The sequence below is a fragment of the Oreochromis niloticus genome, linkage group LG8 (genome assembly GCF_001858045.2).
Source record: "Oreochromis niloticus isolate F11D_XX linkage group LG8, O_niloticus_UMD_NMBU, whole genome shotgun sequence".
In the NCBI taxonomy this organism is placed as follows: Eukaryota; Metazoa; Chordata; class Actinopteri; order Cichliformes; family Cichlidae; genus Oreochromis; species Oreochromis niloticus.
In genome coordinates, this window is record NC_031973.2 from 8,431,586 (window position 1) to 8,451,040 (window position 19,455).

The window sequence follows — 19,455 nt, forward strand, 5'->3', positions numbered from 1 at the left end:
TTGTTTCTGCCTCTCCAGGAGAAAAAGAAACGATGCAGTGGTGTTTGAAGTGAGACAAAAGACAACGTACTGCAGCAGAAGAAACTGAAAACAAACATTAGTTAGGAGATTTGTTCACTCTCAAAAAAGGGGTGAGGAGGAGTATAATTTTTTTTCTTATCCAGACACGTTTAGTGGCAAGAATAAACAGAAGGCAAGCGAGTGAAACCTGCCAATTTCTGATAGCATTTGTCATGTCTGATATTTTGCATTTTTACACGTTGCCGAAGTTGACATGCAGTGAACCCAGCAAGAAATAATAACCTGAGCTCTTGAGAAAAATGCCTTGAGGACTACTATAGTCCTCACTTGCCCACTTTTTATGTGTCCCTTAATCTTGCAATGTCTCTTCCTTCTATTTCTCAACAAATCCTCTGTCTTCTTTCCTCCCTTTATTTCCTCTGCTTTTGCAATCTTCTTTTGATTTTTCTATTTTCTGTAATCTCACAGAAAGTGTCAGTGCAGGACATCACGCTGTGTCACAAGCTGACATCTGACACAGGCCAGGCAGCATAGTCAATAAAGTCCTCTAATTGAGTGCCACTGGCTGCTGTTTATTGACAAAATAAGACCTGGGAATTAGGTGTGTCTCCGTCGGGTGCTCACTGCCCCGCTGTCCTCCTGCCTGTCGACAGCTGTCCACTTTCCATCCATCACCCGCTCAGCTTGGTTTGCTGTCTACGTCAAAGGAGAGTGCCTTACTTGCAAAACAACTACCATTCTTACCTTCCCTACAAAAGTACAGGTGAGTGGGTTCAGAAGCAAAGAAAGACAAAAAATTAACATAAAAAATGAGACGGACTGTTGAAATCAAAATGAAAGTTTTGCTTATTTTAGGGCGTGTGCACGTGTGTGTGTGTGTGTGTGTGTGTGTGTGTGTGTGTGTGTGTGTGTGTGCGGCTTCTGCCTCCATCTGTATCTCTGTAATACCCATCAGAAGAGGCACCAGCAGAGAAGCCTTCTAACAGTAAAGCACACTCTTGGTAGTTAATTAGTGTTTATGCTTCTGGACACTATCTCTGTCGCCTGGCAAAAGCAAAGATAAGATTCCCGTTGCTCAAGCTCTCTCTTCCTGCTTAATTAGAGGCCAGGCAGAGCCTTGGGCTTAGATACAAACAAAAATCCTCTATCTGCCGTTCAATTGTAAAACACAAAGACGCTTATCACCCCGTCTATTTTCCCTTCCCCAAATTAACTTCAGTCATGTGGTAATAGTTTGGTGGATGATCACGCCTGCTTGTAGGCATTTACCAGTCAGGTTATCTGAGTAAACATACAGTAAATCCCAGGATAAGTCTATTTCAGTAATGGCTGAGCACGGTCGCTGCCAAATGTCAACGTCTCAGCTGTGCTCCTTCATGTCTTTTGCATCCTCCTCCACTCTTTTCTTTCCTTTGCTTGAAAATCTTCAGCACCAGGTGGGAGCGATAAGGGTGAGATGGTAGCACGACTGGCTGCCGGACTGGATGTGCCACACTAGTAAGCCTAGGATGACAGTGATGAACGAGCCATCCGGCCTTCTGATAATTTGTCACTCACCAGCAGAGAGGGCTCCATTAATCAAAACAAGCGTGTCAGTGCTGTATTTTCTAATACGCACCTCCTTTCTCCCACCTCCTCTAATCCTTAGCTCCTCCACTTTAACCTGACATGACTAACAGTAGGGTAGAGAGCAACAAGATGCCCATTTATTTTGTGATTTCTCTAACTAGTGGTGCAGGTGAACAGGCATGCGTGAGCAGCACAAGCTCATAGTGCAGCCCTTGGCACGGTCTTCTGAGGAATCACTGCCCTGGCAGGCAGCAGGTGGAGCGATGGGAGAGCTGGGAGTAAGCAGATTGATTGATCCATTGCAGCTGTAATGCATCAGGAGTTTCCCGGTGGAGAGAGGCAGTGTGCAAAATGCTCAAATCTGGGTAGCAGGGCACAAATCAGCAGCAGCAGAATCTCCAGAGAGGTTCCCATTACCGCTGCTATATATAACAGTAATCTTGTTAAGCTTCCATTCTGTCTGGGCCCTGTCAGGGGGTTTGATTCAGTCAATAAGTGACCCCTTGGACTGTAAATGAGATTCAGCCTGCTCTTTCAGGCAGGCACAAACAAACATAAGCACGTGAACACAGAATCGCACATCAATACGTACAAAAATGATTACACATACGCAGGCATGTGTAGCCAAGCTTTGGATTTATTTGTTTTGTTTTACATTTGGTTTTGTTTGTGTCTGTGTTTGTGTTTGTGTGGCGAACAGGCCCTTTCTAATGAGAGCAGGGGTCTAACCTGTGAGCCCTTAATGACAACCATTTGGAGCTTTTTCTGTTTACCCCTTCATTTGGAAACCACACTTAATTAGAAATGGCTGCTTTTCAAGCAGAACAACTCGGGCTGTTGTTGCTAAAAGCCCCCCCAAAGAAATTCAAATATTTTGGTGGGGAACATCTGCTGTGGCCCCTAAAGAAAGAAAAGGAAATAATATAAAAGGCGAGATTTTTTGTTGTTGTCGTCGTGGCTGAACACATGTGGCTTAATTCTCTTGTGCCTTATGTTTAGACGTAATAGCTGCACATGTGTCTTGTCTTTGAATCAAACAGGATACCTGAAGATAAATAGACATGTGCGGAATGCTTTTCCCTCTCTGACAAACTGAAAATCCCCAAGATTTACAGGGGGGGAAAAAATCATCTAACTTTAATATGATACAAAGTCAAGTGAAGGGAACAGATAACAAAATCACATGCCAGAGCAGACATCTTGGCTCATGTTAATATCGTGCTCAGCAGAAGTCCTAGACTCAGGCTGTCTTGTGCCTCAGCCCACAGTGCCTCAGTGCTTTCACCCCTTTACCATACACCATGATTTACCCCCCAAGAAAAGAAATGAAAATTTCACTCAGAACCCCTCAGAGTGACTCCATTAGTCTGTGCCTGCCTATCTCCAAATGCCAGCTCATTTCTCAAGCTAGGCCCCCCAGTTGGACTCCAAACGCTGCTAACTGCTCATTCTTATGCATCCCTTCTGCCAAGCAGCACATCAACTGGGATGAGGAAATAGCTTGAAGTTTTCCTGGACTATATTTTTTTCTGCACTTGGAGAAATCAGAGGAAGCTTGTCAAGGTAGGTTTTGTTAAAAAGTTATGGGATTGGAGCTCTGAGGACCCAAATAAAATGGGAAGAAAGGGAAGGTGAGTGATTGAAGCGCAGTCCTGTGTCTGTGTGGGCTGTGAGAGATGATGAGTTTCCCTTGATATGAGGAATGTAGACTGCAGCTTGTTGCCCACTGGCATTCATAACACAGCTGAGTTTAAGGGCGTACTCCATTGTTTTCCATTTTACTTATTTTGCTCTGAACCTCCATCCTAAGGTTGTGTCATTGGCACAGCACTCTGGCCCTGTTGTATATCCCTTAGTCACAGCTGCTTTCTCCTGCCATCTGTCCAAGTGACGCTGCTTATTCTCAGAGAACAGGGCCCTGCCAAGCAAGCCCATCAGCCATACAATTTAGACATTAATGAGTGAAGGAACCTCAAAGTAGCTGTTGGACTCCTTTGTGTGTTCCATTGTGTGTCGCACATCCAACAAAGATGTGTTGACTGGGACTAACACTATTAATGATTAAATCCTTTCAAGTACTTTTTTCCAGCTACTATATTTATTAAAACTCTACACTGTTCCTCTTTACTTCTTGTCAGTGCATGCAGTTGTTACTCAAGAAAAGTAATGTAGTACACATCCCTCGTTGCTTTTCTTAAAAGTAATGCAACTCAGTTACTTGCCACAGAAAATAATTTGTAATACTAATCGTTACATTACTTTCTAGTTTCTTTGTAAAATGACCTGAAACTCATAATTACATTGTAAACCTACAGGCTAAAGTCCCACACACTAACACCAATCCATTTTCTAATGAGGACACGGGTACGATCGTTCTTTTCGTTTTTAGGTACAAGCACAAGACCAGCAACACAAAGCTAAGATGAAAATCAGCCCAAAGAGAGTCAGTGATTTTACTTTAGAAACATAACAAAAGGTAGAAAGAGAAGCTGCACGCCTGACTGCTCATCACTGCTTTTGTTACCTGTTAAAGATCATGGTCTGGCTGCTGCGTTGGGGATGCCACACACTCAGCTTTAATGTCACTCTGGGTTCTTGGCTAGTTTTGTGTTAGCATGCTGTCTGTGCAGATGCTTGCTAAGAGCTAAAGTTGTGTTAGAAGTTCAGTCTTGTTCCTGTTCTGGATGAAGTTTGCACTTCACCATTTCACTCTTGTACTTTCCTCCAATAAAAATAAAAGCTGCATCGCCGCAGCCATTTTCTTCCTCTCGCACATGAGCTGAAATCCACTGATTTTACAGCAAGATGTTTTTTTTCTTGCTATCTGCCCGGTGCGCAAGTAACTGAAGAACCTTTGTAACATAACTAATGACATAATGACATACTGTTTTGTTAGCTTGCAAGCAAAACCACAAAAATCATAATTATTTCACCAGTTGTGTGTGCACGCTTTCATGTATGCGTGATTCAGCGTTGATCCTCCCAGAGTGGCAGCAGAAGACAATTACGATACTATTTTATCTCAGTTTGGTTTTGTCACCACAAATCAGATTTCACAGTGAATTACATGGATTAGGCCAGCAGCCGTTAAAGGAAAAACCAGTTTTGCTGTTTGCCAGATGCTGTCTGCCTTGTTATAGGATGCTGAAAAAAAAACTGTAGCTCTGTTGGGAGAAAGCTCCACAGGAAAAATGTAGGAAAGAGTAAACAAGGTCTTATAAATGGTCTCTTCCACGCCATAACACTTTTTTCAAGTGCCAGTGTAATAATCATACTCCTGACCATCCACTCACTGCACTGCAACTGTCAACTCTATGAACAATGAATAGTTTTCCGAGGACAGGCAGATAACACAATAACAGCTGCTGACAGCTTTTGACAATGTTCCTGGGGAATGGAGTTCCAGTGCATCACATTTAAAACAGCAGGGTGGGTTACACACACACAAGAATGTAAATCAGCTTCTCCCTGCTAATCAAGTACTCCACTCCTCTGTATTTGTTAATAAAGCTGTCATCTTTTTAATTACAGTTCTCATTTTAAGTAGCTGGTTAATATACTCGATAGAAAACTCTACTCTCACCTCTCATTAGTTCACGGGTGAAGCAATAAATCCTTTACGCCCTGCCTCTAAAATTTATATGGTTCAAAAACTCCAGAACATTTGTACAGTTTACAACTTTTACAAAACAGTTGCCCTTATCAAGCGCAGCAGTGAACAGCTCCAAAAAGCTGTCCTCCTGTTAGTATGCTAAATAAGCTCAGCTGACTGAGGTATTGCATATTCATGGCATGTTTCACTGCCACCGAGGATCCTGTGAAACCTCATTTTCACAACAAGGGACTTTCATGAACAGCACTTTCCTTTGTGTCTTTCTGGAACCATTTGGCCTTTCGTCTGTCGTTTCTGCTTAATTTGTTCTGTCAGAGAAGAGGAGCACTCATACCAGGGGCATGCACTATCTGCAGGGACCCATGGTATCCAAATAAGAGAGCGAAGAATGGAAGGCCAAACACGACAAGTAGCCGAACCGAAAACCTCTGTGTACTTACAAGCCGCTGTGTTCCATGTTTTGCTGCATCTTGGTATTCTGGCTTAGTTAGTGATGCTTTTGAATAGGTAATCACACTGCGCTGCATCTTTTCACCTCGTACTACAGTGAAAGGAAGCAATGTCATGTTTGCCCTGTGCAGCACAGTTTTTCAGTTGGAGGAATATTTTCTGTCCACTTTTCTCTTTATGTCTGTTATTCCTTATTTTCATAAATAAACATAATTTTACATCCATTCAACATTTAGCACTTAAATAGTTAACAGGAAAAACAAAACATTACCGTCAACAGAGAGTCACATCTTAGGCTATGCACCCTGCATCTTATCACTGTTGAAGACCTATTTTGTTTTTTATGCGCTGAAGCTTGAGTGGAATTACTTATTCATAGTCACTCAACAAATATTTAACCATGGTTATGTCACATTCTAAGAAACTTCCTGTTCTTACGTGTAAGGAATTGTTCAGCAGATCTCTATCAGATAAAACACAATGTATTGGATTAGGAAAAGAAATATTGTTGACATTCTCATGCCTTGGCTCATTATTAGTCGCAAACATGAAACAGGGCTTTAGTGAAAAGTAAGAAAGTCCACGACCAGTATTGAAACTAATGTGACAAAGATAAACCTTCACAATAGGTATTTTAATTAACTAGTGGACATAGGAGGCAAAAAATGGGAAGAATAGGTTGAAACTGGAAAATAAACCAGGCTCTGGATGTAACCATGGTAGATGGGGAATGATGGCAGGGGAGTTCCTTTGGACTTTGTTGATTATGTAAATTATGGCAAGGTTGTCAAAATGAAAGACAATGGACCTCTTTGATCATTTGTGCCTCCAGAAAAGGGCCACGATGACTACTGGGTAGTTCTGGAAAATGTTATGAAAGCATTTTGGTGCAGTTTGGTGGAAAACCACCTTTTGCCTTAAAAACTGTAAGAAGGAGCAGGATCTATGTAGAACTGAACACCATGTGGTTTTGATTTAGACAAGCTGTCAAGGTTAACTGTGCTAAAAAGCGATGGCATGGATGACATGAGGGAGAACATATGGAGTAATACAGAGGTGTGCCAAAGGGGAAGTACTTGTTATTTTATGCAGGAAAGGGCAAGAAGAAAATTTGGAAGCGGAATGCCAGCAGGGAAGAAGCTTAAAATTGATTCATTGAGGAAAATAGACATATGGCCTTTTGTGATTATAGATGGGGATCCACTTTGAGTCTCCTCATCATTAACTGGTTGATGCTTGGTAAATGGCTGATGTGCTGAGAAAATGAGAATTTTTCGTGGCCGGTAAATAGATGATACTTCTATAGGGGGAATATAATGTAAAGTGCACTCAAGGCACTTTTTACTACAAGCCACATTTACATAGTGCTTTATTCTGTGCTTTTAAGTCATTTCTAACTATCACATACACCCACAGACTGTTTGGGGTTTACTACCATGTCCACCGGAGGGGCCAGAGATCAAACCGCTGAAATTCGAAATGGCAGACAATCCACTCTAGCTTCTGAACATCCAGCCAGCTTGTAAGTCACTGTAGCAGCCAACTGAAACATGCACTACTATGCTAAAAGGCTGGATTATTGATGCAAGAACTTTTTGTCCATATATAGCGTACAAGTAGCTTGAGAATACAAAAACCCAGTGCTAGCAGTGGCAGCATAATGCTTTTGAATAAAAGAAAAGGAATTAGCGGTATGTGCAGCATGCAAGCTGGTGCCACTGAGAGCAGAGGAGGTTTATAAAGATGCAGGTAACCCATTGATGGAAATAGCTGTAAAGAGAGGCTATAGAAGAAGGGAAACTGACGTCAGACATAAGAGCAATCTGAAATCGGTGCAATGCTTTGCTGCAATTTCTCTGTTGAACAATATATTTCCTTAAAACAATTGTGGTAATGGGATTGAGGATTGTTTTGTTTTAGAGCAACCTTTGAGTAAAAATATGATGTTTTTTTTAAGAGCTAGAAAGTCAGCCAAAAGATGTCAGAGGTGTGGTGGTTGAGTAAGTCATAGATTTAGCAGTAAGACTGCACTTTGTGGTTTGATTTGGGCACTAAACACTACTTTGTGAGGATTAGCAAAACACAGCTTTGGTTAAAATATGCAACTTCAGAATCACAATTAGTTTTGCTGCAATAATGCCCATACTTAACATGTTAAAAAAGTGACTCGAAAGGGACTTTTACAGCAATCCACTAGTTAGAAGTGAAAGATGTGTTTCACTGCTGCCTAAGCCTGCTGCATCGGGAGACAGACACCAAAGGAGAGCTTGTGCATTATTTTGAGAGGTTAGCGGCTTTGTCATAATTGCAACACTTGATGTCCTAGGAACGAGAATAGGCTCATCTAATCCGATTAGTCATATTTTTCAGCAGTCACCTGGAGAAAAAAAAAGGAGCAAAATTTGTAATCATATGCACTTGGGTGATGGACAGAAAAGTACGCTTTTCATCTCTCTCAGTTACAAGTCCAACCAGAACTCAGATGTTTCTTCGTCCACATTGTCTACTGCAAACGAAGCTTATCTTGTCAACCTTGAAAAACTACCATAACTGCGCAAATCAGAACATGTTGCATTTGGCAAATGAATGGTGAAACACTTATCATATCATTTTGTCAGCAGTCGTTTGCTTGTCCCGCTTCACTTCTGCAAAGCCCTCCTATATTCTCTGCCTTTATCATTACCACCGGCTCTGCTGTGACACTGCAGGGCCTATGACACCTTTTAATATCCAAGTAGAGTTTTGTGGAGGGGGGAGGACAAAGCAGACAGGCCGAAGAGATAGAATTCATTATTCAGTCCCTTCTGCTGCCTGCTCCTGCTACTGCTTTGCACATTCCATCTCTCAGCCTGTGAAATAGGGACCCTGCCTGTCCTGCACATCACTGTGACCCCATTACACTGCCACATATACAACCCTTTGATGAGAGCTGCTGCCATGGCTCTGCTATTCTAAAGAGAAAAAAAATCATATTACAATTTGCCATCCCATGCACACACACACACACACACACACACACACACACACACATGCGTATTAAATCTTTTTAGAATTGTTTTTTTTTTTCAGTGTACATATTTGATGTTTAGTGGAATAGTTAGACATATATTAACAGAGGGAATGGGAGGAGAGAAAGGAAAGCTGGAATAGTGCATGGCAAAGGCAAAGATTTTTCCTTTGTTTACTGTGTCTTAAAACATAACCCTCTTCAGGGCGATAGAGCAATTCTTAACTTACTCAGCTCACCATAAAACCAAGCTGGTGAGTAGAAATTTGTATTGGATCCATCTTGCATCCTGGTCTGTACATATTGTAGATCTGCTCACTGTCTTGTCAGTAGTCCTGGATTGAGGACCTCTAACATCACCTTTCCACCCACTGTATTTGCTGAAATAGGTAGATGTGGGTGTCTCCACAGTGAGACAACATATAAAAAAAGGAGAGTTTTTCAAGCTGGTTAAACAAGACAGGTCGACTGGAACTGTGACTGTTGTTACAAAGGGCTTTTTTGTTTGTTGTTTTTTGTTTTTGGGTCTTTTTTGTTGTTTTGTTTTTTTAGGAACAAGCCTTTCTTACATTCTTTCTTTTTTGAGCGGTTTTCTGGCTTTTATGGCAGGGTCATACACACATGCACCGAGCTCTCCTTGAGTTGCTGCTTCTGTGCTGGTTTGCTCTGTAACCTCCTTCAGCTCTGTCAGATTTTCTGCTAAGATTTTAAATTGCAGGTAAAAATTGAATGACCTTAGCCTCAGATTAGGAAAAGATAAGGCATTTAAGTCATGCTTGTAGTCCACAATTGCAAACCAGTTACTCCAGGCTGCTGGGTTTTGACGACCAAGAAGACTGAAGAGTAAAAGTCACAGGGTCCGTATCTGAGCTTTGGTTAAATAGCCATGCTAGTCATGAAGTTTTGGCATCTCACTGATATGAGTAATATCCACCAGCTTTCCTGCCTGAAACTCTGCTGTTTAGGTTTACCCTAACTGTTTATTTTACATCCTTCCTTATAGCTTAATAGGTCACACTGTACCCCTTAATAGCAGGTGTTAAACAGTTTAAATACCATCACTCCCAGATGGTTCCCTGAATTACTTACTTTATTATTGAGCTTTCACCTCATTAAATCACTTGTCAGCTCCTTAAACCTTTTATTAGGCAGAAGAGACAAGATTGAAGGCAGCAATCTGTGCGAATTAATTTATTTCGACTACATTACAGTTAAATGCACAGTTTTCCATATAGAATTTTTTTTTTTTTTGTACAATGATTAAAAGTTCATTTATTGATAAACATGTTGACCTTCTTGTGGCCTGAGGCGATGAGGCGTGCAGGGTGAATATAACGAGTTCTGTTAAAGCAGAAGCTTAGCAGAGAGAAACATACTCCTGTTTGGGATTTCTAACCAGCTGTTGTAGGTGTGTGGCCATGCCAGAGGCCTCACAGAGGATAGTGGGTAAAGGAGTGTAGTGTTGGAAATAACACTCTTTTCCCTCTCATACACCTACACCGCACACACAAAAATGGTGACAGAGGATGAGTGCAGGGAAACCTGCAGCTGAGTCTGAAGAAGTCACTTGGATGAATGACGAAACGTTTCTCCCACTGAAAACGCTACGTCCAGATGAACAGAATCAACTTTTAGGGGTGACACGGGATTGTTACTGAAAACTATGGAGTCCAGGACACACATACACACATTCCTATATTCATTTGCAGTTGCACAGCCACTTAAAAAACAATTACAAGTTGTCCCTTCATCTTGAAAAAAAAAGTGTACAGAGGGTCTGCAGGGTGAGAAGTGGTTTCAGTGTTTGAGGAAAATGCAAAATAAGTCAAGGTCCTTGTTACGTAAGACATGAGATCTCCTGAAAACACAATTTGTGAAATAAATATCGAAAATATTTTCTTTAGTTGTTGCATATCAATATAAGAGTATATTCAGTGGTGTATTGCCACATGTTGGTCGCAGCTTCTTTCAGGGATTCTTTCAGGCTTTAGGGTTCAGGTTAGAACTAGTTGTATGGCTAGGATTTAAGATATGCATTATCTCCATGACATTTTACAATTGTCTCTTTCAGCTCCAATCTGTGTGCATTTCAAGCTTGAATATAATTTTGAAACCAAATTTATGTTGCCTGTTGTGAAGGTTGTTGTTCCCAGAGGGGTTTGTTTTCTGATCGCAGTCAATGTGGGTTTCTCTACACCTTTTTAGAAATCAACATAAAAACTGTGAATAATATGACGAGAGTCAGTATCTTTTAACATCCACAATTCTGCCTGCAGGTCTACAGTGTTCTGTATGTTCAAAGTATTACCCATTACTACCTTAAGAATGTTGGCCAGCAAATTCATGTTTTTACGTGCCCATGTTTCCAGCTATAACAGGTCAAATATGCTGATCATATCAAAATCCACTTGTTTTTTCTTTTTTAATTACAAGCCACATCATCAGGCTGTATGACAGTATTGTAAGTGGCAGATTATGAGGGAGGGAGAAACTGAATACCACAATCACAATCAAACTTAACCACATGGATATCTAAACACTAACAGCTGAAACAAACCATTCAACAGCTGCTCCTGGAGAACTGATGTTTTCTGCATATACTGTGCTGTTTTGAGTGTGAAAATGATGTGTTGTGACTTGAGGGTTTAACCTTGAGGAATATGCAAAAGCTGTAGTGAATAATAATTGCTATGAGTCATGTAGTCATGTGGGGTATGGTGGAGTTTAAAATCAATCATGTCAAGCTGTTTAATGCAAAGAGGGAGAGAGGAAAAGTATTTGTCTGTGAACCCCTGTGCTGTTTGATATGAGCATGGCATTGAGCCACATCAGTTCTTAGTTGACTGACAGCATATGACGATCTCATGTTTGCAGACAAGGCCTGACTGCAGCTGTGGGTCCAGTGAGGCTACTCATGTAAGAAGAAGAGGCTGGCTCAATCAAATCTAAACCGTCTGGAGTGTCTCTAGAGTTCTTCAGATGGAGGACTGATGTGGTGATTGGATCAATTAAGCAAAGGTAGTATATTTAAATTTTAAAAGTCTATCTGGTTGCTGTAAAGCCATGGTTTCTTCTTTTTTTATTATTCACACTGTACAAACACACATCAGAAAGATCTATGTCTCCTTCTACATTTGAGTATCCTCTGAAAAAATGTTCTTATATGACAGTAAAGGCCGTCAGCCCAGCACGAAACACTCAGTTCACCAATGCAAGTCAGTGTAGTTCTGAAACTGCTGCATCTTCAGTCAATCACTTGTGTTTTTGAGCTGCAGTGCAAATGGCAGTCCATTTGCACAGTATGACTCATCACCATTGTCATACCATAATTATAGCATCTAGCCACAGTGCCAGCCCTGATGCTGACACTGTAAAAAAAACTTAGATATAATGAGGCTGTTTTTCACCTTTTCCAACTGTTACCTATTTCATTCCCACATCTGCTGCCTCATCCTGACCGACTCCTTCAAGACACTTGATGATAAGAAAGCAACTTATGCAACTCTTATGCAAAGGTAATTACAACAGAAGCATTTTGGTCACATGTTAATGCATACCTATATTTCAGGGCAAATAAGCTACAGGCTTAGTATAAATGTGGAATATTTACAGCGGTAACATTTGGCATCTAGGTCCTGATCTCCCCAGAGGAATATGTGTTCAAGGATATCTACCCACTAGATATCCTTTAAGTGCAAACTCCTAACCAAATATAAACAGAGACTCAAGGGCATAATCAGATCTCCCCTGAATTACCTACAAATTTCTTATACTTTTAAACTGCCATTGCTAAGATGCTTTGCAATTGATTCTCTGGCCAAAAACCTTAGATTCCCAATGAATGAAAATAATAGCTCCTTTGCCTGTCTTTACCCAGCCAGCTAACTTATCCTGAAGTTTCATTTGGATTTTTTTGTTTTTGTTTTGTTTTGTTTAATCCTCTTTTAGAAATTTACCCTACCCCATAGCTTACACCTTTGCCCAAAATCCACCCCGCCGGGAACTACATGTTAAACAAATGCAAATTGAAACAATTGTGATTGGCCCATTTTATATCAGTTTGGTCTGCTTGGTAGCAAACATGCCAGTATTTGTTTCACAATCTGCTGCTGTGTGGATTGCAGATTTGTGCAGAATACAAGAGACTGACACTGCAAATGGAAAGCAATATTTATTGCTGGTAGCAGGTCCAATGAGAGAAGGAACAGAATCCAAACACAGCAGGATAAGCACAAAGCAAAACTAGCATGGTATACTCAGGAAGAAGCTCAAGAGACTAAGAGATACAAATATAAACACTTAACAAGGGAGCACAGAGGAACCAATGCATAATCATGGAAAGAGGAACACACATACTGTGGAGAGTACTACTACAACTACTAACAAAATACCTCAGTCAAAATACAAGATAACACAAGACTAAAACTGTCTGCTCCCCCTAGTCCTCCATAAGCCTGTACTATTAAGAGAGATTTAGTCTCATCCAGGCATCTTTGGGTTTAACCCTGTAAAGCCTGAATCATAAAATAATTGCCAAAAAATTCTAACTTTTGGAAACTGGAGTGTTTACTTAACCTTTAAATAATTACATGAATTTGTATCACATTTTCTATATCTTGTATTTGGTACAATTTATTTTAGGGGAAAACATGCTGCTGATTTTGAGGTCTCAAAAACTCACAAATTATTATATAAAGCTACTTTAGGTATGTTACAGGGTTAACTTTGGTGTTTCTGTACTATGAAGATGCTTCACTTCTTACCTGTTCCTTGGTCGTTTATACTGCAAATGTGAAGAAGTATGAAATCAGTGCTTACTGACCAATCAGTTCTTTGGAAACCAGCATTATCATTCTTGGAAAATCCCTCAGACCTGCAAGCATTGATGGTAGGAGGATCTAAAGTTTATTTGTTAATAATGAACATGAGTAATGAACGCAGATCGGTAGAAGCAACTTCATTCCTTGATGGAGTTTTTTACTGCTGGCTGCAGTTTTACAACAGTTTTATTGTTCTATAAACATGCAAACATTGTCCTAGAAGGCACCTAGTTATAATTACTGACCTTATATCAAATTTGCAGATAGACTAAAAATATCATTTATATTTGTATATTGATTCTTTCCTCTCTGAGGCTGCAGCAGAAAGAATACAAACTAAAACTGTCTGAATGAATTTAACAAAATACAATAATCAATCAGATTCTCCCTTGTGTGAGTGACAGAGCTGTGATATCGGTAAGTCTGTTAACTTGCACGGTCAGCATTTATGCTGGCTCTCTTTTTTACTGTTTTCAAATATGCTAGACTTCATTAATGCAAAAGATCTTTTCCAGCCTTACTGACCAAAGAGCTTAAATGCACATACAGTTACACAGCGCTTTTAACACTAACACTGCACAGTGCTTTTCCTCTCCCGCACACTCACACTTTGTTACTGCTTTGTTTGCAGCAGCTGTGTTGCACATTTAACCTCTTCATATTTTTCTAATATTCCAGATTTATCTTTGTTTGCAACATCAATCAGAATACATAATTCTGATTGGTTGAATGCTGCCAGTTCCACCCGTTTCATTTGAATCTACATGCGAAACCTTCGATTGACTTGCTGAGTTGCTAACCAGCTTCACGTGACTGATTATGCTGATAAGTTAATCCAGATAAGGGAAAGAGCCTAGGTTTGTTCCACTTGTTTCACAGCACAGAGCTTTAGTCCAGAACTGCCTTCTATCTCTCTCTTTCTCTCGCCTGTAGGTTTGCATTACTGTGAGTGTAACTAACCAGTAGCTTCCAGGAGTAGGCGTGATCTAGGGAGGACTCAGGCAGGCAGATATGCTTTACATCCCCAGCGAATGACAGTATTTAAACCTGCCTTTTATCTTCACTTGGTGCCAGATTGTTAACCTACTTTATGTGATAGTGTTGCTCAGCCTGTTTGCAATTCAGATATATGATCTAGTTACCTGCTTGCCCTGTAAACCTCGATTTGTATTTACCTGCTTGTCTCCTCCTCCTCTTCCTCCTCCTCCTCCTCTTAGAGGATTCTGTCTGGTGTGCCTGTTGGAATACTTAGCTGCGTACCTGCCTGACCCACTCTCCCACACACTCTCTGGAAATAAACATGAACTTGAAGACTTGAAGTTGACCCTGTATCAAAGAAGGAGGACGGAAACCTGTACAAGAAAAGAAAGACTCTTCCAACTGAGTAACAAGCTACTTACCTGAATGAACATTCTGACTTTGGGATAATTTTATACTTACCAGATTTTGGAACAAAAACCTTTCCTGAGTTTAACAGCTTCTGATGAAATATCTTAAGTTTTGTCTGCTTCGGTGACTCAAATCTTGTGTGTGCCTGTGAACATTCAGCTTTAACGAAGATACTTGGTTCATTTCTGTTGTTTAGAAACAACATTGAGTAGCTCATTAAAACCTTGTGAAACTGCTCGGTGTGACCTGCAGTTGAGTCCTTTTAGTGAACCGTGACAAACTCATCATTAGAAATAACGTAGACAGAGACTCAAAAGTATTAGAAGGAAATTAAAACAGCAATCCAAAACTTTAAGCACTAGAACCAAAACTGAACTTGAATATATTAACCAAGAATACAAAACAGCTGGGACCGTGTTCATTGTTACCAGGTGTACTGAAAGTCCTGCGGTAAACTGCTCTCAAGGCAACTCAGACCATGCAGGTGACATGCGGTGTAGTGAAATGAGTATTAATTAGAACCCAGCAATTAAGCTGAAGTGCAGCAGCAGTCTGAGAAACCCAAATTAAGGAAATTAATGGCTTCAGACAATGTGTTCTTATGTGGCACTTGTTTGATTGGAGCTAAACAGCAATGTATGGTTATAAGCTTGGTAGGCAATGAGTCTGGCTGTGTATATCAGAAAGAATAATAACATGCAATCTCAGTTACCAGTAACCAGTAATTAGCTCAGCCAACACAAGCATTGAGATCATTATTCACAGTCAAGCTCAGAAGATATCTAAGAGCACAAACAAATAGAAACATCCATAAACAAGTGCAGGAAAGAAGCAATAGGAGGTGCATACAGCGCACTATGGTGCATGCATATTTTCATGGGTAGAAGCAAACTTTAGAGGGTGAGGCTTTTGTTTGTTTTAGATAGATTTAACAGCATTTTATCTTCTCTGATCCTAGTTTCAATTTCACTTTTGAATCAAAACTCACAGTTTTGTTGGCATGATATGTACTACTTTTATTTCATGAGCTACATGATGCACCCTAATAATGATTCTGATTACACATTCATTTTGCACCTGCAAATGTAAACACAATACTTACACTGTGGTGGTAATGATGCTGTTACCAGCACCAAACTGTATTTGACTCCTCAAACTCTTTGAAATGGCATAATCAGGCTGATGTGGCAGGAAGTTGCTCTTGAAAAGCTACTATTGGGTTAATGTAGCTTTTGAAATGCTGATGGGAGCAGTGGCAACAAGCAACGGGACAGCTTTTGGGTGAGCATGCTGCGAAACAATGAGCAGAATACTGACAGCTTAAATACACTGACACGACTGAGAGTGTGGATATGTGTTGCTGTTACAGAGGTACAGGTGAAGCAGGGGGACTGAAGTTGGATTGCAATAGTACATAGGCTTAAAACAGAAACATAAATATGTATTTAGCTTTCCAAGAATCATTCTATGGATTTATTTCAGTGTACTAGAAATGTTGCACGTTTTAGCTTTAACTCCAATCATCTGAGTGCTTTTCATCAGCATAGAGCCCCATTTAGCCATTTGACCAATTCCCTGAAAGGATTCAAGATTAATTAATCAGTATAATGAAGTTATTTTGTTAGTGTGTGTAACTCTTTCTAAAGGTCACTAGGGCTCAGAAGACTGTGGCGACAGTCCACATGTAGCATTCCAAACTTAGCAACCGATGTAGTCACTGATACCGTAAGCAATTAAAGAAAATCAACAGCAGTCATTCAGCTTTGGTGGGGTTTTTTTTCCTGTGCACTCTACAAGTCTGTAATCAGAGGCCCATAGAAATCATTCCAGTTTGAAATGGAGAATTGCAGAACATTAGCTTGTGGATAAAAAATTTTCAAGTACATAGCCAGTGAAATACACAGAAAAAGCATAAAGCGTAAGCACATAAAGCCTGAGCAAAGAGGGATTAGCTAAACATAACAGCAATTATTTTATTTCTCATCAAGCTTATAGTTTAAATTATAACAAGATTTGCATAATGCAAATAACAGGTAGTGATGCCAGACTTAGTAAGTGGGCGAGTTAAACTGCAGAGATGATTCTTTGTGCCTATTTAATCAAGTGATCTACTTAGGCAAACTCATTTGGGACTTCTGTGTACTCTTTTTATTGCTATCCTTTTTATAGCTATCCAAACCAAAATGTTTGCTGAGGCTAGAGACATCCAGCAGGATATGCTGTGCTTTGTTTCACAATGTCAGAACTGTGTGCACAACAGTGATAAGGGTTCAGTGCTTCACTGTAAGATCAGTATTAGTCTTGCAGATATCTTTTCTAGGATGGATAAATAGATGCTATTTAAAATATTTCAGAAGAGATGTTCATGCTCTGATAAAGAAAAGATTCGTCACTATGGAAATGTAAACAAAAACACCACAGGGTACCATTTCATGGTTTCATAACACTCAGTGTCATCTTTTTACTTATATATATTTGAAAAATATAAACATAAAATATAAATCATTCCATAAATGATCCCACCTATTGGGTAACCAGAGTCCTATTTCTGCATAATAGTTTTCCCTGAAGTGTCCCATCATCAAGTAGTTCATCATCAAGCATTAATTTTTACCCAGATATCAAATTATGTTCCTAAAAACATGTCTGTTGATATTTTTGATATATTTTCATGAACTTAAACTTGATATTGTGAGAAAACTAAATAATGCCTTTGATTAATTGTTGAACAGTTGTTGTAAACAGTTCAGTGGATTTCATTTGTTCCCCACTACTAAAATGTATTCCTTTTAAAAGTTTTTCTTTTATTATTTTTAAAAATATTTTTTTAATATAAAAAGCAAAGATACCTGGAGAATATTATTGATTATGTGTCTTACTGATTTATACTCTCTAGGCCTGAACTACTTCCAACATGTCTTAGGTGTCTTATAGTAATTTGGAAAGGATTTAATCACTCAAAGATGCACCAAATTTTAAAAGACTACGATGGACAGACCTTTTATGTTTAGTACATTTTAGTATTCTGCACAAAAACAACAAAAAAACCCTTAATTTGTGTGAAACAGGACAAATTTTGTTCTTTGTTGCTGTGTTTTTCTTCCACATTTTCCTTCAGAAAGACTCATAACAACCTCTCAAGCTGAATTAAGTACAGCAGCTGTTTAACGTTTGGCCATCCACCTGCTCCGCCCCCCTAAATTGCAACTGCTCAAAAACAAAGAAAAAACATGGTGACTGGTTACACTCACAACCCCATTTCCTTCTGTGCCATTGTTCATTGTTCCCTTGAAGCTCATGGAATAAAATTGCACACAGTTCTGCTTTGCCTTCTTTGATTTTAAATATGGTTCAAATTGTTTCCTTTTTGATAATAATCTGGAACCAACTATTTTTGCACTCGTGAGTCACTGCAGAACAGCTAATGTTGAAAATACAATTTCCTTTGAGTTACTCAAAAAAGTTGGTAGTTGTGGATATTTTCAACATTTTAGCATTAATTTGTTTTCTGTATACCATTTGCCTCTACAATGTTGTACAGTATGTGGCTGTGAGAGGAATACATAGGTAATAAACTCTGTGTTTAAGTAATAAAACAGCACTTAGAGTTTTTGTATATCAAACAGTATACGCATTAAAACAATTGTGTATGTTTTTCATGTCATCCTGTGAATATGAACAAGTAACCCAAGACCCATTATTGCTTGTTCTCAAAAATGGTTTTGTCTTTTCATGTAATCAGCTTCCTAGTAATTATCATGGACTTTTCTTTATGCATGCAGACAGATCTTTTAAAAGCAGGTAAAAAGTGACCTGCTGTGAGCTTCTTCCTAGCTAATAGCCTCAATTTGTGTTTTCCTGTGTATAGTCTTTATATTGTACGGTAATGGGACTGGCCTTTTGCTGCCTGCGTTACACAACTCCAAAGCTCAGCTTTTGTGAAATGAAAATGAGCACTAGATAAGGAGAGATGCTTATATTGCACAAAAGGATGAATCAGTAGGAAATGGCAGCTCATACTACACACTGTAGAAGAGCCAATTAATTAATTTGTAGGCTGTCATCCCTTCTATGCGGATTGCAGTTATAGGTATTTATCTTCTTTTGGATTTTTGTTTGTGTCTTGGAATGGATTAATGCATGGATTTGTGTTCTATGTGCCAGGTGGTCATGTGGGCCCCACCTGCTGTTTGTTGACACCGGGTGACAGCCACCCACACAGCAGCCATGGGCTTGAACTCACACAATAGAGGGAATTAGATTTGCCTCCCAGTGAAATGTACACTATAGCAGATCCATCGTCATCTAACGGAAATATAAATATATAAAGAAAACACATTTAAGAACATGTCAGCACTTGTTCTTGCAGCCATCAAGTGGAAGTAATATGACAAAAAAGGATGAAGAAAGATGCAAAGGTGCCATTTTTAACTTCTTTTTCATTTTGAGATATGAAGCTGTGAAATTGGACTGATATTGGACTGGTTGGACTGGTTTATTGAACTGATGGATCATGTTTGAACAATAGAGTATGAAACTACCACATTTAAGGAGTCAGTTAACACAAGACTTGATGACTTGGTCGA

The 19,455-nt window shown here is 39.6% G+C and overlaps 1 long non-coding RNA gene across 2 annotated transcripts; it reads left to right on the plus strand.

Annotated features, from left to right (window-relative positions):
* Positions 1 to 2,865: 2,865 nt before the first annotated feature.
* Positions 2,866 to 18,445, plus strand: LOC112847638 (uncharacterized). 2 transcript variants are annotated; one of them, XR_003221289.1, is made up of 4 exons: positions 2,866 to 3,153; positions 11,535 to 11,678; positions 12,132 to 12,175; positions 14,698 to 18,445. It is a non-coding gene; the product is annotated as an uncharacterized LOC112847638 (long non-coding RNA). The 2 variants fall into 2 exon arrangements; XR_003221288.1 differs by lacking the exon at positions 12,132 to 12,175.
* Positions 18,446 to 19,455: the final 1,010 nt, after the last annotated feature.